This window comes from Sorex fumeus, unplaced genomic scaffold, assembly GCF_029834395.1.
Source record: "Sorex fumeus unplaced genomic scaffold, SorFum_2.1 ptg000128l, whole genome shotgun sequence".
Taxonomy (NCBI): Eukaryota; Metazoa; Chordata; class Mammalia; order Eulipotyphla; family Soricidae; genus Sorex; species Sorex fumeus.
In genome coordinates, this window is record NW_026606185.1 from 50,641,409 (window position 1) to 50,663,368 (window position 21,960).

Genomic DNA, 21,960 nt, shown 5'->3' on the forward strand with positions numbered 1-21,960 from the left:
TCTCTGGCACCACACGGCATGCCGTGGACACTTGGCCTCTGTGAGCAGGGCTGCACTCCAGGCCTCACCACTGCCACATGGAGGGCAACAGTCAGTGCCTGCGAAGGAGTGGGTGTGGGCCCACCGGGTGTCATTGCTGTGCTGGCCAAGGCTGCTCTCTTGGGCTCAAGGACCTGCCACCAGACACGATGGGCCTGTGTGACAGCAGAGGCCATGCAGGCTGAGGGCAAGGGGCTTCTCCGAGTCCTGTCTGTCTCAGAGACAGAGGCCTTCCATCCGCATCCCAGAAAACCCACAGACGAAGCTCTGGGGGTGCAGCATCTGGGGTGTCAGAGCTGACCAGGAAACAGCGTGGGCTCCCAAGCAGCTCCAGGGGCTGGAGTGAGCACCACAAGGGAGGTGCCTGCCTCGCACTCAGCCTCCCCTGATCTATCCCAGCACCACGTCTGGTCCCCTGAGCACTGCCAGGAATGGTCCCTGAGCACAGAGCCAGAAGGAAGCCCTGACCCACCCCCTAGTTGAACCCATCCCCCCCAAACAAAACCACAATCAAAGACCTCCACTTCAGGTGGTTCCTGCTGGTTGGGGGGGGGACAGTCCGGCTCATAGCTCCCACCTCGAGGCCCCCGAAACAAAGCCTGAGCAGGAAGTGGGGGTGACCAAGCTGGGCCGGTGTGGCAGGGGATGTTGGTTCTGACTGGGGCTGAGCAAGATGGAGGGAAGGGTGGCCAGGGGAGAGGGAGGGAAGGAGAAAGAAAGCCATTTTAAAGAAGGGGTTTAAGCAGTCGCTAGCCTGGCAGAGAGGCCACGGTGGGGGGGGGGGGGGGGAGGTGGCTGGCGGGACCCTCAGACTCTGATTCTATCTACCAGCCTTTCAGGGAGCGGCAGGGAGAGGGGAGATGGAAGTGGGGTGGCCCCCCTCCCTTCAGATGTGCTCCGGGAGATGCAGCCAACCTCCTGGCCTCAATCAGCAGCGCCCCAGGAGAGGCAGATAAGGAGCTCTCTGGGGCCAGCTCCTGGGCCGAAACAGGTTCCTCATCCCCACCCCCGCCCCCACCCCGCACTGATGGATGTGACCCTTGGGCCACAGGGAATGCTGGGAAGGGGAGGGTCTGACCAGGCCCCGCTGCCCCCTCCCCCCCCTCGGGTCTTTTAATCTCCTCTAGTGGGCCCTGCCGTGAGCGGCTTCAGGAAGATGACCCTCAGCTATGCTGTCTGCCCCTGGGGACCCCTGTCCACGTGGGGTGCAGGGAGGTTGGGGGCCGAGCGCTGTGGGAGATGAGCATCTCTGTCTCCACAGAGAGGACTCCTGAGTTTCGGGGACGCCCTTTCCTGAGCCTCCATGTCCATGAAACAGAAGACAAGGGGATGGCACAGGGTGAGATGCCACCAACACGGGTTTCATCCCAGGTATGCCTGTGCTCACTCCTGAGCACTAGCCCCTGAGCACTGCTGGGTGGAGTCGGCCACCACTGCCAAATACAAGAAAGAAGACAGAAGGAGATAGGGGCCAGATCCACCGAGGAGGAGCAGCAACCTGAGAACAAGCCCTCCTTCCTTCCTGGCGGGTGAACTCATCCCGCTGGCGGAACTGCTTGGTGAGTTGCATTTCTTCCCTCCCACCCTGGGATTTGAACAGTCTCATGTGACAAAGACCTTTGCTCCCAAGCCTGCTTCAGAAAGAACTTCAGGCCCGTCTCTCCACGGAGCAGAACAAACGTTTGTCGAGTGGGCACTGCCCACTGGTCAAGCACCCGGCCACGTGAACACACCGACCTCGACGGTCTGAGTGAATGCTGACAAGAGCTTGCTCCCAGCGCCCCAGCACAGCAGACCCTTTCCTCCTCCCGCCAGGCCCCCACCCCCAACTCTCCCGGATGCACCCCAGATGGGGCACAGCCACCTCTCCAGAGCCAGAGCTGTCCCTGCGCATAGGGAAAGACACCCCCATGCCCAATTGGCCTTCTGGACCGCAATCCTCCTCAAGCTGCCTAGTTACCCGCTCCTGCATCCACATGGCCGAGAATGAGCCCCCCACCTTAAAAAAAATTTTTTTTTATTAGTGAAACACCATGAGGTACAGTTGTGCTTGGGTCTCAGTTACACAGTGATCGAATACCCATCCCTCCACCAGTGCCCATTTTCCACCACCACAGATCCCAGTATCCCTCCCACCCTCACCACCCCCCCCATCCCACCCTGCCCCTGTGGCAAGGCATTCCCTTTTGTTCTCTCTCTCCTTTTGGGTGTTGTGGTTTGCAAAAGAGGCATTGAGTGGCAATCATGTTGGGTCTATTTTCAGCATGCTTCTCCCATCCTGGGAGGATCCTCCCAAAACCCTTTATTTGGTGCTCCCTTCTCTATCTGAGCTGCCTTTTCCCCTAGCATGTGTAGCCGGGATGAGGCCCCCTTAGCTCCTGTTCCCCCTCTCATGGGCCCCCACACTCTCCCCGCCCGCCTAGTGTCTATGTACTCTCCCAGACAACTTTCTCCCCAGGGCCCAATCTCCTCCCCGGTTATGAGGCTGCAGCCTTCTGGGTGGGATTCCTCGAGAAGGCACTCCCCTCTGCAGGGCAGACCACGGTTCCTCTGCCCATCACCCCTTCGTGAACACTCCCCTCTCTGCCCCATCATCTGAGGGTACTCATAGTACCGTTTTCCTTCCTGACCCCCACGTTATCCCACTATCTGAAGACTCAGCAGGCTCTGGAGGTTGTTCTGGAGATCTAGAAACACGACTATCATTAATTTATACGGAAAAATGGGGGGGGGGCAGGGATGGCGCAGAAGACTTGGAGGGAAAAGCCCCAAACTGCATACTAAATCATACCAAGTAGGAATACTTTATTTTTTGAACATAAAAAAACAAGTAGGGGCAACCTGTATAGAGAAATGATGGGTTATCTTTTTCATAGAATGAAATATGGAGCGATAGCACAGCGGTAGGGCGTTTGCCTTGCACACAGCCAACATGGCCAACCCGAGTTCGATTCCTCCGCCCCTCTCGGAGAGCCCGGCAAGCTACAAGAGTATCTCCCCCGCACAACAGAGCCTGGCAAGCTCTCCGTGATGTATTCAATATGCCAAACACAGTAACAACAAAGGTCTCCAATGTTAGTGGGCCCACTCGAGCAAATCGATGAACAGTGGGAGGACAGTGACAGTGACAGTGAAATACTATATCTGTCATTGTCACTGTCCTCCCATTGTTCATCGGTTTTGCTCGAGCGGGCCCAGTAACGTCTCCATTGTGTTGTTACTGTGTTTGGCATATTGAATACATCACGGGGATTTTGCCAGGCTTTGCTGTGTGGGTGAGATACTCTTGGTAGCTTGCTGGGCTCTCCGAGAGGGGTGGAGGAATCGAACCCGGGTTGGCCCGGATCAGCTGCGTGCAAGGCAAACGACCTACCTGATTACTCACTAGGTGAATTTTAGGGGTAGGAATGACTTTTATATAATGATTGATATTCCTGAGGTTATAAAAAAAAAGGTCGGTGAATGTGACTAGATAAAATATTTGTGTATGTGGAGGCAGATGGGGTTTGAGAACTAGTATAGCAGGTATGGTGCTTGCCTTGTATGCAGTAAACCTGGGTTCGATCTGTGGCACTACATAAGTTCTCCCAAGCTGTCAGACCTCAGGAGTGATTCCTGAACATAGGGCCTGGAGTAATCCCTGAGCCCAGTGAGGTGTGGCCTCCAAACCACACAGATAAACACATCTATATTCATATCTTATATCTATCACATATAAACATATAGCAAGTGAGAACAAAACACCACACATTACTAGGCAAAGGTTTACTACCACTGGCATATAAACGAAAACCTCTGGGCTGGGGTGATAGCACAGTGGTAGGGCGTTTGCCTTGCGCACAGCCAGCCCAGCCAAGCCGGGTTCGATTCCTCCACCCCTCTTGGAGAGCCTGGCAAGCTACCGAGAGTATTCAATATGCCAAACACAGTAACAAGAAGTCTCACAATGGAGACGTTACTGGGCCTGCTTGAGCAAATCGATGAACAACGGGAGGACAGACAGACAGACTCTGAAACTGAGGAACGGAGAACTGAAAACCCAAGAGAAAAGTGAACAATAGAAAATTTTGCAAAAATCCACTCCAATGTTAATCACAGCATTATTTATAATAGCCAAAATATGGGAGCAACCCAAGTATCAACAGCATATTGACATGGTGGAATATTATTTAGCTATGAAAAAGGCAAAAATCTTGCCAACATGGTAGGAGCTTGAGGGGATACTGTGAAGTGAAATAAGTCAGAAGGAAAGACAAAGTGTTATATAACTTCACCCTGGCATACAATATGAGGTGATAAACAAAGCAAAATAAAATGACACACCAGTGGATATTGATAACTGAACAAAGGTTACCTGAGGCAAAGAGGGAGAAAAACAATAAGTGGGGCTGGGGGAGGGGATTGGGTCAAAGAATAAACATCTCACAAAAGAAATATAAAAACTCATTCTTGCTGTGAGACAGACTTGAGTGGTGGTGGGAAACTTCGAAATAATGGTGGTGGGATGGTATAATGGTGGTGGGATTGGTGTTAAAACATTGAATGTGATCAATTATCGTGAACAACTTTATGAAAATAAAATTAAAAACAAAACTTATCCTTGGGGCTGGGAGATAGGAGTGAGGTAATTTTCTTGCATGCTGAATACCGGGGTTCAATCCCTGGCACCACTAGGAGTGAGCCCTGCCAGGAGTGATCCCTGAGCACAGAACCAGGAGTAAGCCCTGAGCACTGTTGGGTGTGACCCAAACGATGGAAAGCCCAACCGAAAACAAATCCGAAAATGTGAAAAATTGTTCAACTTCACTCATAAGAGAAAAACACATTAAAAGTACACAGAGTACATTTCTTCCCCTTGAGACTGGCCAGCCTCGAGGCTACCTCACGTAGGCAAGGTTGTAAGGGAACAGGGACATGAGGGCCTGCATAGGTCAGTGGAGAACATCCAGGAATGCGTAACACACACACATGCGTGCGCGCACACACACACACACACACACACACACACACACACACACACTTACTCCTCATCTGCTGAGCCCATTCCTAGGAAGCAGCCCTGCCTGAGTCGTCTAAGAAACTCCTCTGCACAGCAGCACCAGGGCCTTGTTTGCAGCCACAGAACATGGGAAGCCATCTCTGATCTAAAGAGGTGAGTGACTGAATAAACTAGGGAATATGCTTACCCCACTGGAAAAAAGTACTAAAAGACTCCAGTTAATCAGTATGGGGTGATTTCAAGCTATATTAAATGCATAAAGCAAAGTACCAAAAAAAGAAAAAGAAAAGAAAAAAAATCCCCTCCATGTTAAAAATGCTGTTTTTTTTTTTTGCATGAAAAAGAAGGGAAAATGAAAAAATTTGCTTATCTTACAAAAAACCTGAAGTGTAAACATGAAGCCATTAGGTTGATTTTTTGCAAAGGAAGACGGAACAGAAGGAATATACGAGAGTGATAATCTCTTGGCATACCTTTCTATTTAGTTTGGGCTTTTGAAAATATGTTAATGTTCCACGTACTCGAAAATTAAAATTAAATCAATCAGAAAGGGAGAGGGGAAAAAAAATCCTTCAAACGGAGAGCAAGCTAAAAAAAAGAAAAAAAAGGTGCTGACCTTATTTCAAATAAATACTATAACCACACTGAAGGGCAAGGAAAAAAAGCAAGGACGGAAGGGCTGATCCAGGTTATTTATGAGCCCAGCAGGGGAGGGCTGGGTACAGGAAGGTCTGTTGCTCTTAGGGGTGTGGGTGAAGCAATTCTGAGATGATTCTAGATGAACCATAGGGTTATGCAAATGAGTGCATCTGTGGGTTGTGTGGGGAGCTCAGGTTTAACCTAGAAGGACATTGTAAATATGAAATTTGGGGAACCCCTGGGTGGTGCATTCGAATTGGAGATATGTCAACTCACAGTTTCTAACATAAGGGCATATAAGCATCTGTGCACGTTAATGCTTGTCTATGGGCGTGAGTCTGCGTGTGTGAAGGGTACACGTATGTATACACATGTATTTCTCAGCTGAGTTCCCTGCAAGGGCCGAGAAGCAAAGACACTGGCAGCACAGAGGACACCCCAAATCCAGATCCTAGACTTGAACACAATTTCCCACTAAAAGGGGCCGCTCTGATGAGGCACCCTGCAGGCAGCAGAACCCTGTTCCATGGCTGACTCCACTGAGGGTCCCCCGACCACCAGCAGGAATGACTCTTGAGCACAGAGCCCGAAGCAAGCCCTGAGCACCTCCCAGTGTGGTTCCAAAACTCAAAAATAAACAAAGCTGCAATTTCCCAAGAAGTGACGGAGTGTAGGGCCAGTGCAAGGCAAGAACAAGAGGGTCCGGGGAGCCCCTGATAGGAGGGAAAGGAGGAAAGAGTCCCAAGACAGATCGGGTGGTGGAATATCAAAATGTCATCACCGGGATGAGCGAAGAAGGGTAACCTACATGGAAATGAGCCCAAAGTGGAACAATTGAAGCATCGAATCATTGAGGACAGCGAGGACTAAAACTATTGGCGGAACAGGAACTCATCAGCCCAAGCAGAGAGCAGACAAATGCATTTTGCAGCTTGCAACTGTAAGTGACTGCTGCTGGGACAGAGATACCCTCTGCCCCTACAGAAGCTGAGGCCAACTGGGACATCCAGAGACATTGCTGGAGTAGGAAGGCCTCCGCATTGCAACCCTCATCCTTTTCCCCTGAGGTGGGGCCCACCAAGCAGTGCTCAGGGAACTCACTGTGGGCAGTCCTGATGATCTGTGGAACAGACTAGATGGTTCAATGATCAGGTCCGATGCTGTGGCACTGCTCAGGGCCAGTGGGGTTGGGGACCATGAGGACCACTCTTGGGGATTTTGGCAGTGGGCAGAAGGCACAGGTGGCACCTGGGGTCTTGTGCCTATAAGGCACGTAACCATGACCCCTGAGCTACCTCCCTGGGCCCCCAAACCACCATGTTAATGACTGGATCAGGCAAGAGCCATCCATGGCTACTATATGTGTGGGGAGATGGACAAGGAGCAGGGTGCTGGGGACTCAGTGTCTCCCAGTTGGCTGTTTACTACTTTCGAGACAGAAAAGCAACAACAATCATACAGTGGGGAAATCAGACAACCACTTGGGAGTTCAAAACTCCCATGGCCAACAGACAACAGTGAGGACGGAAGGCAGGGAGGTTGGGATGGGGTGGGGTGGGGTGGGGTGGGGTTGTTGCCAAAGCAGCTGGCTGAGAAGAAACCAAGACTTCCTACGTCGGGCTGTGGCCAAGAACACATCACCTGTCTCTGCTGACACAGGAGAGAGCGTAAATCCAAACAGAGGAAATTCTGATTAAAAATAAGAAGGGGCATTGTCGACTTCAGAACTGTCAAAGCCGTAAAAGACACGGAGCCTGTGAAATGCTCCAGATGAAAGGAAGCCAGAGAGATCTAACAACTCGGAGCAATACCCCAGCCTAGAGGGGACGTGCGGGGAAGAACATCAGGCGGGGACCATGGCATTGAAATACAGATGGCGGATCTACACATCAGATCAAAGTCGGCCTTCATGGCAGACTAGAACAGTGCAGAGACTATGCACGCCCTCAGAAAGCACACACCGAGGGGCTGGAGCCATACTCCAATGGGGCGGGCGTTTGCCCTGCACGTGGCCGACCGGGATTCGATCCCCTACATTCCACAAGTCCCCTGCGCACCATCAGGAGAGATCTTCGAGTGCAGAGCCAAGGTGTAGCTCAGAGCTGGGTGTGGCTCAAAAAACAATAACGAAAAGAAAAGACATGATGAAGTATTTAGGGGTAACGTTAAGTGACTCAGAAAAAAAGTGTGTGTGTGTGTGTGTGTGTGTGTGTGTGTGTGTGTGTGTGTGTGTGTGTGTGTGTGTGAATGACAGTATGCAAACAACAAAGGAACTAGTGTAAAATTTGAGCCACAGATGAGCCTGGGATCTAACTGTGCTCTTTGTACCTTTTCTTCTTTCTGGTTTTGTCTTGGGGCTACATCTGACAGTGCTCAGGGTTTTCTTTCAACTCTGTGCTCAGGGTTCACTCCTGGCAGTGCTCAGGGGGACAATATGCAGTATCAGGGTTCTAACCAGGGCCTGCTACATGCAAGACCAGCACATCACTCCCGCCTTATCTCTCTAGCCCCTTGGCATCATTTTTATTCTTGCAGTTCCGCTGTCACATGAAATGTTTCTAACGAAAAACCACTTGAAATGCCTGCTCCGACAGGTGACTGTCGCAGAGAACCCCCTGGCCAGGTGACGGAGACCTCAGGCAGTTCTGAGAGCCAGCTGGGTTCTGTGCAGTGCTGGGCACCTGACTTTCCTCTGCACATTTCTGTTCCTTTCCGGGCAAAAATCACTTGTGGGGTTCAAACAGATTTCGTGGGTTCAGCCATGGCCAGGGTCTACGCCGCTGAGAACTATCCACTGCTGGAGATCCTCCGGGGGCCTAGGTAGGACAGAAAACAGTCTGGGGGCTCCTTCTCCAGTGCTCAAGGCCTCTGGGCAAAACTTCTCAAGGACAGGGGCGGTGTCCTTGTCCTGCCTCAGCCTTGGGGATCAGTACACTCTGAACTCTGAGCCTTCACCCCCATTCTGTCTCCTACAAAGTCCCTGGTCCCAGCGTCCTGCTCCCTTCCCAGCCCCCATCCTGGGGGCAGAGGCTCCAGCTCCTCTCTGAAAGGATCAGGGATGGAGTCATGCCCATCTGCCACCTCTCCTGTCACAGGGAGCTGGACAGGAGAAGAAACTGGAATCGCGGAGGATTGGCCAAGGTAGGGCTGAGGGGGGCGGGGGTGGGTGAGTGTTTGCTTGGGAATTTTTTTTTTTTGAGATTCTAAAATGGGCCTTGGGGCTGGAGCGATAGCACAGCGGGTAGAGCATTTGCCTTGCACGCGGCTGACCCAGGTTCGATTCCCAGCATCCCATATGGTCCCCTGAGCACCGCCAGGAGTAATTCCTGAGTGCAGAGCCAGGAGTAACCTCTGAGTATCGCCGGGTGTGACCCCCGAAAAAAGCAATAGATAAATAAATAAAAAATACAATGGGCCTTGACCTGTCCTCACATCCCACCCCCAGGTCTATGGCCGGGGAGGGGAGATGGTGTCTCTGTCCCCATTTGCCCCTCTGACTGGACACACAGCAGCCCTCCACCCAACTCTGGGTCTGGGGCCGACCCCAGTGGGGTACAGTGGTTTTGCCTTCCCCCTGCTGGTCTAGCCTTGGAGAGAGCGGATCTGGGGGCTGGAGCAGGGGTCTTCCCAGAGGGCCCCCCTGGCGGTGGAGCAAGGGCAGGACCTCACACTTGTCCTGGCCACTTCTTCAAGCTCTGACCTGCTTCCAGTCCTTTCCCGTTGGGCTCCCAAGAAGGCCTTGGAGCCCGCACACCGTTCTCTGGAGTTTTAAGGCTCTAACAAGCCCTGCAGAAGCCAAGCCAGCATGGACGGCCACTAAGTTACCTTCCAGATCCTTCTAACTGGGCATCCCCAATAGCAAGGACTGTCCTTAGGGCCCATGGCAGCCTCGGGGTTTGAACTCACGACCTGGAGCTCAGGCCACTGAGGCATCTTCTGGGTTGGGGAGAAGGAGGCTGGGTCCCCAAGACCTCATGACTTTAGCAACAGGGTCACTGCCTAGTCATGAGGCCTCCCTCCTGCCCTCAGTGTATATGAGTTGATCTGGGTCCTGCCTGACCCCCCGGTGTAAACTTCCCAGGCACTCTGGACTCCTCACGTGGCCCTGCCTGCCTGCATGCACACCTGTGGCTGGGGGTGCCCTTGGCCAGGCACGTGCTAGGACCTGTGGTCACTCGCCTGCAGCACAAAGGCCGGCTGCCCCTCCCAACCTCCTTGCCTTCGCCTCTCAGCCTCCCGCACCAACTTCATTTCATCCTTTCACGAGCTCCTATTCTCAAGCAGAGGCGCATTCTGAGGAGGGAATTAAAAGAGAAAAGTTGATGGAGAAATGCTTTTTAAAAAAAAAAAATCTCTTGCCCTTTTTTTTTTTTTTTTTTTTTGTGGAAAGTCTTTGTCATCCCCGCTTTAGGAGCTCCATTCAGGACCGGGAGGGAGAAACACTTTCTTCAAATGAGTCCCTCGAGATGCTGGGGGCTCTATTTTAGTGCTCGTTCCATTGAAATCAAAATATTAGCCAATGCTTCTGGCGCCGAGGACCAAGGGCTAGGGGTCTCTGATGCATTGTCCGACTTCAAAGTCAGGAAGCTTTTCAGGTAGATGCCTCTGTGGTGTCCCTTGGGGCTACCTGCAGTGACCAGAACCCACCGAGGCAATGAGAGAGATGCCTGCAGGCCCGGGACAGTGCTGAAGAGTGTTTGTTCCTTCAGGGCAGGGCAGGCAGAGTTGCCTCTTACAGGTCACCTTTCCATCCCTGCACCCCCATCCCCAGCCCACCCCACACATACCTCCTGCATTCCAGGATGGCCACGACTGATGCTAGCTGTTGCCTTCTGGCCCCATACTCCAGGCCAGGACTGATTTGGAACCTGTGATGACTCAGGGGCTCTGTACTGGAGAAATCGGAGCTGCCTGGCGCCTACTAATGGATTGAAGGGATCCTCGGGCACGCAAATGAACCCCCACCTGTCTACAGCACCAACGTGTCTCACTCTGGGTTCTCTGCTCTGGCGCCACCCAGAGGTGTTGTGGAGACATTGCTAAGGCAGACAGCAAGGGGTGGCTCTTTCCTTGAAGACCAAGGTGGCAACAGAGGTCCCCCCACCTCCCCGCTTTTCAGAGCTAGTTACTGGGCTCTAAGCTGGTGGCTCAGGTGACCCGGAGATGGATGCATGTCCCTGCTTGCCGAGCAGTTTAGGAGACCGCACGAGGCTCTGTGTGGGGACTGCAGGAAGTCAGTCTTTGCTGAGGGATGAGTAGACCAAGGCGGGCTTCCTGGAGTTGCTGGCACTTGACAGATGGTTAAGCCGAGGAAAGGGAAGAGCAGAGAGCAGCGCCAGGAGGAAGGAAGTGAGTGAGCAGCCCAGAGGGCAGGGTGCGAGGTAGCAGGCTGGAAGGAACCTGGCTGCAAGGGAAGAGACTTCTGCTTTCTCTCTCTCTCTCTCTCTCTCTCTCTCTCTCTCTCTCTCTCTCTCTCTCTCTCTCTCTCCCTCCCTCCCTCTCTCTCTTTTCCTTTTGTTTCCTTGTATTATCCTCAATTCACGATCAATCTCCGGGGACCTATCTTGTTGATAAATGTTGATTTCCCCTGCACACCTGTTCATATTTCTGATGGAAATGTATTATCAAATCACTCCATTGGCTGGTGATTACCATGGTAATCAGGCGCGCTCACCCGGACCAACACGCTGCTGGAAAACGAGATGCAGCAGCAGAGAGGGACAGAAGGGAGACAAGTGGGCAAGGTGCGGGGAGGGGGGCCCTTCTCAGCAGCCTCAGCACCAGCCCCTGCGCCTGGGAGAGAGCTTTGCAGAAGGGAGAGAGGTTGGATTTCGGGGGAGGGGGGCAGGTAAATGAGGTGGGGGCGGCTGCATTTCTGGCACTCAACAGTGTGCACAGCTGGCAACAGCTGGACAGGGGGCCGCAGGCACTCTGACTGCCCCAGCGCCCAAACTCAAGCACCTGTCCAGACTATCATTCCTCCTGGCTCTCCCTTGTGTGCATCCTAGAACAAGACAAAGATGTGATTTTTGCTGTTCCTCTCTCATACAATTGAGGTGTGAGGTCAGTGAAAGCCCGGGATGTGTGAATTGGGGGGAGGGGGGTCAGGGAGACAACTCGGGAGGGGGGGTCGGGGTCTGATCCCCAGCACAGTCGGGACCTCCACGAATGATGCCTCTTTCCAGTGCCTGGGAAGGTTGGGAGAACTGCCAAGTGGTCAAACGTCCCCATCACTGAGTAACCCCTGACCACCCCCTCCCCCACGCCAGCCACAGGGCCACCTTGTGTGTCCCCTTCCGTTTGCCCGCAGAGGCCAACAGGGCCAGTGGGAGGGAGGGACGGCCAGGCTCCTCACACTCTTTTTTTTCATGCAGGGGGGCCATGAAGGGGACCCACACACGTGTCCTTGGGGGACTCTCATGCCAACCTCTGTGAGGACAAGTGGAATGTGGCTTAGTCTCCTCTCCCAGTGGAGGGGGTCAGGGAGGAGGGGGCAGAGCTCAGCCTGGGCTTTGCATGCACACACTGCCTCCCCTCCTCTGATACCCTTATTGCCTTCTCTGAACAAGGAGGGGATGGAGCCAAAAGGCCAGGTGGCAGGGCAGCAGCGGTGGGTGCGGGCTGGGACCGAGACCCCTGCCTCCCTGCCCAAGGTGCTTTCCATCCCAACATGGAGGCTGGCCGGGAGTGTCCAGCTGTCCTGTTTTCCTCCCCAAACTCAAATCTGGTCCACCTTCTCAAGCCCACTCCTCCCATGACTCTGAGGGCTGTGTGCAGAAGCCCTGGGGCACAGGCTGCTAGAACCTCCTAAAATAAATGCACCTCCAGGTACACACACTCAGAACTTTCGGCAGCTCCTATAATTCCCCCTACACATTCTGTGTCTGATGTAAAGCCGCCAGAATCATGGCTGCATTTATTACCCGTGCCGTTCTAGAATCTTCTCTCCCTTCTTCCCATAGCATACGATTTGTGCCTAATGGAATTATTTCCCAGTGCACTCTAAGCCAAATCAGGTCAAGAGAAGTGGGTGTGGCTTTCCAGAACCCCCCAAGCAGAGACAGCTGACAGGCCATTACTCTGTGTCCTGCAAACTCTGGATGCTGATAAGGAAACACTTCCAGTTTGAGGCTTTATCTGGTTGCAGGTTGAAGAAAGATATTATTTCAATCAAGATAATGATTCTATTTCGTGGCCGGAAATTAGATTTTTTTTCCTCCCCCATTGCCTCACAGGGGTACCACCCAAATCCGTCTCGGGGCTTGGACAGCTCAGGGACATGTACACACCAGAAGAAGCTTTTCCTGCAACCTGTGTGTCCACACGAGGGACTGTGGCGAGAAGGGAGGGGGATATACAAGAGAAAATCAGACGGGGGGACAACAAATTCTGTTTTCTCGGCACTCTGACAGGCATCAGATGAAGCCTACATAAAACCCAAATTCAGAAGACAAGCTGGCGGCGTGAGCCCCATGTTGAGCGAGGCGAAAGGTCCACACGAGTGAAGGTGGCCAGACAGCTGAGCTCCGGCAAGGCCGTTGCAAGTCTTTTAAACCTGCCCATCACCAAGACAGATTTCCCGGGCAACTCTGCTGACAGTGACCAAGCCCCTTTGTGAACTCCTGTGCCCGGCTGCTCCGTGTCCAGGCTGCAGAAGCGCCTCCAGTGCAAGTCGCCTTGCAATGGAAAAGGGCAGCGGAAGTTTCCCTGCTGACTCAGCAGCACATCTGCGCCTGCTCCCTTAGGAGACGAGACCTACCTCAGCAGGTGTCCCTGCGGCCTGAAGGTGTTAGGGGGAGCACATGCAAGGAGGCAGGCAGCACTCACTCACAGACACCAAACAGCCAACTCAGTGAAATCCTAAATTATTTTTAATACGCGGGACTTCCAGGGCGGGAGGAGAGTCTTCCATCTCTCCGTGTGTTATGGAGCGTGGCAACTACGGGCACCAGAGCTGATAAGATCTGTCCCTGCATAGCATATAAGACCTGTCCCCGCATAATGACCCAGTAAGGGAGTGTCTGGGCGCATTTGACAAGCACCAGGAATCTGGTGTTGAGTCCCATCCCCCAAGAATTATCACCTAGCTGAATTCCTAACTGCAGCATCTAGCCCTGATCTGGGATTGGGCTGGGACAAAGCAGAGTTGGAAAGGTGATAGGTCAGTTATGTTATACTTTCTGTGATTGGACCAAACTCTTAAAGACAAGATCCTCTATAAGATATGTGTATAGTTGGCAATGGAGCAGCCATCAGCTGTCTCCAGGAGTTTCTCCATACACCCATCATCCTTCGGCCTGCAACTACCTGGAACTGGTGCACAACGTATCCGGGCACCACTGGTGAAAAACAGCTCCCCAACAGTGTGTGATTTACCCTTCATGCACCTCTCTGGCCCCCATGGGAGCGGACAACCTGAATCAGCCACGAGTGTCTGGCACGTCTTTCCAGAAGGCCAGCTCCGGGGGCAGGAGCACTCATGAGCCTTTCTTATGGGGAACAGAACCAGAACCACCTTCCTGCCTGGACAGAGACCTCCAGGCTCCTGTTTTCCACGCCCTGTGAGCTGGCACACACTTCCCCACAGCCCCATCCCCGTGGAACCCCAAGGCCAGGACTTTGCTCTCCCGACAACGGGATCCATCACCAGGTAAGAGCAGTCACTTAGGAACTGAGCAGAGCTGAGCAGGAGAGTCAAGCACTCAAGCCTCAGTCCCCCCCTCTGCAAACCCTCCCACAGTACCTTGTGAAGCCCACCAGGGCTGCTGTGGTCACTGAGCTGTCCCCTGGACCTGCTGTGTGTTACTGTCCTGACATCAGGACCTGCGAGCTTCCCCTGCTTGGCTCAGACAAATGATTATTCCATCTGTGTAAAATCCACCAATCACTAATCCCTGCCCACCCACCCCCACCCCCAGCCTGGGCGTAGCCCCTGGGGCTCCCTGTGTGACAAGCAAGGGGACTTTGGTGGGGGTTTTCTTTTTTCTTTTCTTTTCTTTTCTTTTTTTTGTTTTTGGGGTCACATCTGGCAATGCTCTCAGAAATCACTCCTGGTGGTGCTAAGAGGACCATCTGGGATGCTGGGGATCGAACCCGGGTTGACTGCGTGCAAGGCAAATGCCCTCCCCACTGTACTACGATTCTAGTCCCAGAAGCAAAGGAACTTTGGGAGCACTGCCCTGGAAACCCCAGATCTGGAATTGAGGTGTGTCTGTATTGTTGGTGTTGGGGTCCCTGGGTGGTCCTTACTGGCAGCTGTCAGAAGAAAGCTGTCCTCCACCCCGACTGACTCTGTCTGAGTTGAGGACGCTCAAAGTGAATTTCCTAACTGGTGTTTCCTATGACGAGCCCAATCATTTCCTATCACGCACTCAGTAGAGACCTCAACCTCAAACCCAACCTCGGATCTGGTGGAATTCCAAGTTTCCACCTTCTCCTTTTATGGGGGGGTGGGTGTTTAGAGCCCCACCCAGTGGGGCACCTCCTGCTCCACCTCCTGGCATTGCTCAGGAGGACCACGCGGTGCCAGGGATGGAACCAGTGGGGTTGGTCGTGTGCAGGGCAAGTGCCATCCCCCCATCCTAATCTCTCCGTGCCTCCAATTTCACCCCACGAGTCACTGGTGGGTGGCTTGCAGAGAGGTGGGCTACTTTCTGCTGTTCAGATTCTTCGCCTACGCTGGTGAAGCCATTCCACACTGTATCAGGGAGTGTCAGGCAGGTGAGAGACACTCTGGTGGGTGGGGCCAGGAGGGGCTCTGAGCCGGGCACCTGGTGCCATGGAAAGGTGGGCACAGACTGCTCTCCCAAGGGGCCCCCCGAAAGCACACTTAGAACAGGACATGCTGTTCGGACCACCCATTTCCCTTCTCCCCTGAGGAGCCGAGTCCCCATGAGCACCAGTTGGCGGCCAGAGTTGAGGCAGCAACTGCTTCCCAAGCCCGAGGGATCAGGTACCACTCAGAGGGCACGGCTGGGGCTCAGTCAGCCCTGCACCATGCCCCCTCCGTGTGACGCTTCTGGGCTGACCCTACCTGGTCAGCAGCAGCACCTTGCCCAAAAAAACCATCCAGCCCCTCCATTCCTCTCCAAGACGGAAAACCCCACGTGCCTCCCGGGAATGCTGTCTAACCCAGCCCCGAAACAAAGCAAAATTCCTACTCACCAGCAATGCCGATTCCGGCTTCAGTTTCAGGCCAGCAGTTGCTCGGCAAACCTGCTCATTTCCTGCAAAGAGAAGAAAGGGATGGAGAAGCATATTAGCATCTGCTCTGGGTCTCCTTGGGCTGTCTCCTGGCTGACCTCGGCCTTCTGCACCTTCTCTGCCTTCTCACTCCCCCGCGGCAGGCTCCCTTCCCCGAACACCCGGAGCGAGCTGGGTGGGCGCCCCTGGCTCCTGGCGCGATCCCACCCCTCGGGGCCCTGAGCTGGCCCACGCCGCCTCCCTCCCCCTCCCGGCGCCATGCCAGTCTCAGATTGACCACTGCCTCCAATTCCCTGAAGGCGCTCGGCTTCTTCCCACTCGGAGTGAGGCCTCCTCTTCTGTAGCATGGGGTTGCCTAGCAACCCCTCGCACCAGCTCGGAAGGCCCTCCTAAATTGGACCTCCCAGCACAGGGCATCTCCTTGTACAGCTGCCTGAATCTTAACAATCTGGTTCTGAATAATAACACAATGGTAATTGCATGCATGGGCCCCCCACTACATTTAAATAATGTTCAAGGGCTGACACGAACCAACAAAGGCCAGCAAATGCGTGGTGGAGGGTGACGGCAAGGCCGGGCGGGGAGGCTGGGTGCAGGAGAGAGTTGACACCCAAGACTTGAGTTAATGACAGTGCCAACCTGAGCTGTGAATTCTCCCGCCTTTCTGCCTGCCTGTGTCACTTTAATGTGTTTTAAGTGAGTTTGGGATCTGTGGAGGCAATTAATGCCCAGAGGTAGCCGGGCTTCCAGACAGGATGCCCTTTGGCTCTTGCGGGGATGGATGGAGATTTGGGAGGGAGGAGGGGAGGGGGGAGCACCGGGACAGGATGGCGGAACTGGGCCTGCCCGTTGCCACTTTCCCGGGCTCTGACAATGGTGCGAGCTTCCTTCCAGTAGGCAGGATAAAGATAGGAGCTCATCAGTGCACAAAGCACTGGCTGCCTCAGCAAGGGGCAGATGCAACGTGAGGGATGTGCTTTAGGATGAGAAGTGAAGGCCCAGAGGACACCGGTCACTGGCTAATGCACAGGCAACAGCGGCTTTAGTGAGGGGCAGAGACGCATCCTGGGTACCCCCGGGTCCAGCTCTCAATCACTGCCCTCAACAGGAAGCAACGAAGAGCTGAGCTCCCGGCAACAGGGACTTAATATGCAGGGAACGGGATGCTGAAAACCTGCTCCTCAGGGGGCGGTTGGCAGGAGAGCCGCGGGTCAGCCACGACGCTTTGGAGTCGAGAAGCACGTTTTTCAAAAGATCGAAAGCTGTCCCACAAGAGACTCCGGCCAGTAGTTGCACACCCATGTTCACGGCTGCATTGCTCACCCTAGGCGAGAGAGGAAGTGACCCCAGGAGGGAAGGAGGCACCAACGTGGGTGTGTTGGGGACCAAGAGAGCAGCCTGCCAAGTGACAGAAGCCAAGGAGAGGGGATAGGTCCCTCTGAATCCTGCCAACCAAAAAGGCCGTCGAGTAAATTAACAACGGAAGTGGCTGGGGGTGGGAAAGGGTGGGATGTGAGAAGACGCGTCCACGAGGCACCTTCCTTTTTGTGCCCTCACCCAGACCAAAGTGGATGGCAGGACAGTCCGTGGCTGGAGAAATAGGGAAAGAAATAGGGAAATAGGGAAAGCCAGAGGAAACAAAGGAAAGAGGTCCACAGACAGTTGACAGACGGCGAGACCGACAGACGTTTCAGAGTTCAGACTAGGAACACGGACACTGGTCAGAGAACAGCCGAGGGACAAGACGAGGTGGACAGACAACACAGGCCTAGGACCAGAACACCACTGTCACTTGAACCTGGCTCTCAGGGATGAATGACCCGGTTCACCACCAGGAAGGGGAGTTACTTGACATTGGGGAGGGACCTTGAAGTCCCTACTTGAACTGTTCAATAGCTGAACTTCTGTAGGTAGCTGGAGTTTGGGACCCAATCCTTTCACACACCTCTCCAGAACCCAGGAGCTTGGAAACAAACCCACCTTTGCAATCACAGTCCCAAGAGCCTAATGCTGTGATCGTACTTATACTGGAATCCACCGAGCAGCAACATCCACAGAAAAACAGGACAGGTGAGAGGGTGGGAAGCTGAACCCTGAGCACAGGGTGTGTCTGCGGGGACTAGGACCTTCTGAACACATGGTGACAGCAGTTATGACACCAGGTGAATACACTTAGTGCCCAGAACTGACCGGTGAGGAGCAGCAAACAGGGGCAAATCCTGTTTTGAGTCATTTTTTGTTTAAATTAAAAAAAAAAAACCTTCCTTTTTTTAGGCTTTTGGGTCACACCTGGCAATGCTCAGGGGTTACGCCTGGCTCTGGACTCAGGAATTACTCCTGGCGGTGCTTGGGGGACCAGATGAGATGCCGGGGATCAAACCTGGGTCAGCTACGTGCAAGGCAAATGCCCTCACTGCTGTGCCATTCTCCAGCTCCCTGTTCTGCAGCTTTTCCTGTCAATTTTCAATCCCCTGTTCCTTCCCCTCTGTGACCATCCTGACCGGCACATGCAGCATCTCTCCATAACTTTTCTCCACCCTCATCATGGAAGTTCAAGAGGCCCATGTCGCCCATGAGCTCAGACTTGGAGACTGTGGCTAGGACTGGATTCTATGCCCCTGGCCACAGAGACCCCCTAGCTTGTGCCCTTACAGACGGAGGGACCTGAGCACTGAGCACAGGAGTCTCATATGCCCACCTCCGATGTCCAAACAGTCGCCCTTCTTCCGCCCAACCAGAGCCCCACCCAGGTCTCGATCTGCTTCCCTTCCCAAGAACATGGGCACCTGGTTCCCCTTCACTCTCCCCAGGCCCCCTGCTGAGGAGCCCTAACCTGTGTCTCCCCCGCACACCCGGCCTGATCCTGCTCTTTCTGGCGACCGTCCAGCAAATTCCATGTGATCCGGCAAATGCTTGCACCTCAGTGTTCTCGGGTGGCATCGGCTGGAACCAGCGCTGGTGTGGGGCAGCCTGGCAGTCCGGTCTTCTGGTTTGGGCTCTCTTGAGAAATCCACAGCAGAACAGGCTCTGGGTAGCTACGGACAGTCTGATCTGCCCCAGGGTCTGACCAAGAGGCGAGAACTCTCCCAGTTGCCTCGTCCCAGCTCTTGGAGAAACGTGGGCTTTGGCCCTCGTTTCCGGGGACTCTAACTGCAGCTCTCCTGCTGGCTGGCAGCCGAAGAGCCAAATATTTCTAGGTGGGCGCAGTCCCCCCACCCCCCGCGCTAGTCATTCTGAGGAGTGGCTCGGTGTGTGCAGTAAACAATGAAGCATTTGCAGATTTTATTAATTTGGAAAGGTCATCGGAGCTGACAGTTTCTCTGAGCATGAATAAATAGCATAGATTATTATTTTTTTTAAGTGTCCTGATTTTCTTCTCTTGGAATGTTCACTAGGCCTCCAAAACAAAGCAAAGCAAAACAAAACAAAAAATAGTGTTATTACAAGTGAAAAAGGAGGAAGAAAAATTTGGGGCTTATAGGGATCCTGCAGGAGCCAAGGGCCACAACCACAAAACCTTGGGTGTGAGCCCCGAGATCTCCATGAAAACCAAACGTAACCTGGTTCCACCCTGCACTGAAGCTAGTGAGGCCCGTGACTTCCCACACCGGCACTCGCCCCATCCTGTCCATCCAACCCGGCGCTGGCCCTGCTCCGCCTCCGGATCCAGACACAAGCTCACCGCCCTTGGTCAGGAAAGGGTGCGGGTGAATTCAGCTGCTTTCCCAGACCCGGACCTGGGGCACTCAGAGACCCGACAGTCTGGCTGCCTTGCTCACATTAGATCATTAAGGAACACTCCAGGCTAATGACTTGTTTTCTCAAATCTCCAGGAATGGCTGGAAATGGGCCAAAGGGCATCATCCAGGCTCTGTCTCCCGGCCTGGCTCCCTGACCAGCCGTGGGGCTTGTCGAGGGCCAGACCTCGGCAGGGGGGAGGCTCCCAGTTCTCCCGGCTTCGAGAAGCAGCAGCAGCAGCATCCAAGGAGCTAACCCCCGCCCACCTGGAAGGGGACAGAGCTGACCCTTGACCTGACCGTGCCTCCTGCCCTCCCCGCTTTCTCTCCTAGTTCCTCTTTCTCTCTGCCCCCCAGAGCAGACAGACAGAGGGAAGGTGGGAGACCCTCATCTGTCTGCAAAGGAGTGGCCACAAATCCCCGAACCTCCACCCTAATCACTTCTGACTGAGTAATCCGAAGAGTAAGTGGGGACCTGAACCGTCTTACCAACATGGATTCTTGTTTTTAGCTTGGGTGGGAATAGCAGCTCATGCTAATGTACATTTGCACCAGGTCTTAGGATGGAACAAAGGGACTTGTAGGTGGCAGGGTGCGTGTCTGCACTTAGCAAACCAGGGTTCCATTCCCGTCACCAGATGTGGTCCCCAAAGCTCCCCGCCAGAAGGGTTCCCTGAGCACAGAGTCAGGAGAAAGCCCTGAGGACTATCGCATGTGGTCCTAGAACAAGAAGAAAAAAAGGAAGAGGAAAAAGGACTTTTCCCACATTCAGTTCAGCCCATTTATTAAGGACCTGCTATATGTTAGGGTCTTTGCTACCTGCTGGCAATGGAGACAGGTGAAGGTGAGATTCCTGCCTGCAGATTGTCCTGAAATTGTGTGTGTGTGTGTGTGTGTGTGTGTGTGTGTGTGTGTGTGTGTGTGTGTGTGAAGCCAGGAAGATAGAGACCTACACTGTGGCTGAACGATGTTCTGAGTTTCACACTGGCCATTGGCAAATGTGAGCAGAGCTCAAAGCGAGTTCTTATCTTGGCCCCAAAGGGCATAAGAGTTAAATGTGACACTTAGACTGCCCAATGTCATCCAGAAGGGACCAGCCCGGGGTGGTCGGCGTGTGTGGGTGGTGGAGGGTTTTATATAGAATAATGTGATTGAGACCTGTGGGTGTGAGGTTATGTTTGGGCCTGGACATCTGGAGGGGAAGGCCCTGGACAGGCATGCATCCCCCTATCCCCTCTCTGCGCCCCAGTAAAGACACCCCCTCCTACCAGGACATGCAGAGGCCGCTGGTTTAGGATGCAAATTAATTTTACCCTTTCATGCACGATCCCTTCTCTTCTAGAAATGGCTCAGTCCTTACCAGCAGCAAGTCACACCAAATTGGGGTTGTTCTTCTTGGGGTGGGGTTCATAGTAGTGGTGCTCAGGGTTTACTCCTGGCTCTGTGCTCAGGGATCACTCCTGGTGGTGACTCGGGTTGGCCAGCTGCATTGTGAGTCTCCTGCTTGCTGGACTGTCTCTCCAGCTTCTCTTCAGACTTGGAGTTGTTGGTGCTGGGGCACCAACACCCTCCAGCTCTCTAAGCCATCTCTGAGGTCCACACTGGCCTGTCCAGCTTGGGGAAGCCCTTGGATCCACTCCCTCCATGAGGAGAGGGTAAATGGCTTTCTTGAATCACACACCGTGGAAGCCAGAGTCAGAAGCAGGGAGTCCCAGCTGTACCCCGCTGTGTAGAAGGAAGGCGAGGTGGGGCTCTGCTGACTGCCAGACCCTAGCCGCCCCTCTGCAAGTACTTATCTGGGCTGGGGTCTCTGGGAGGCTTGTTTGCAGCTGGCACTGGAAGATACTACCTAGATCTGGCCAGATTCTGAGAGGAGGTATGTGTGTGTGTGTGTGTGTGTGTGTGTGTGTGTGTGTGAATGTGAGAATGTGTGTATACATGTGAGTATGTGAGAGTGTATGTGTGTATACATGTGAGTGTGTGTGTATATGCGACTATGTGTTGAGTGTGAGAGATGTATGTAGGTGTTGTGTGTATGTACGAGTGTGAGTGCACATGTGTGACTGTGAGTATGAGTGCGAATCTGAGTGTTTGTTTCAGAGAACATTGTTTTCTATAGCAGCTGAATGACCCTTCCATCTTTGCTTGGGAGTCATGGCCCTTAGAGTGGGAATTTCCGTGACCTCAGCCTGGAGTCAGTAGCCCTGAGAAGGAGTGAGGACTGAGCCCAAGGTGGGGCCTGGGTGGGGTGGGGGTGTGGAGAGGAGCTGAGATGTCCGGAACAAAGCCTAACCCCTGGCCAGTGCCCCGCCTAGGCCAGCTGTGTGGACACACACATTCGAT

At 53.6% G+C, this 21,960-nt stretch overlaps 1 protein-coding gene across 1 annotated transcript in view; it reads right to left on the reverse strand.

Moving 5' to 3' along the window:
• The window catches only part of ZBTB7C (zinc finger and BTB domain containing 7C), a 241,437-nt gene that overhangs the window by 112,215 nt on the left and 107,262 nt on the right, over positions 1–21,960 (reverse strand). Inside the window, exon 2 of the mRNA XM_056138113.1 lies at positions 15,842–15,903. The gene's annotated coding sequence lies outside the window, so the exon portion shown is untranslated. The remainder of the gene's footprint in view (positions 1–15,841; positions 15,904–21,960) is intronic.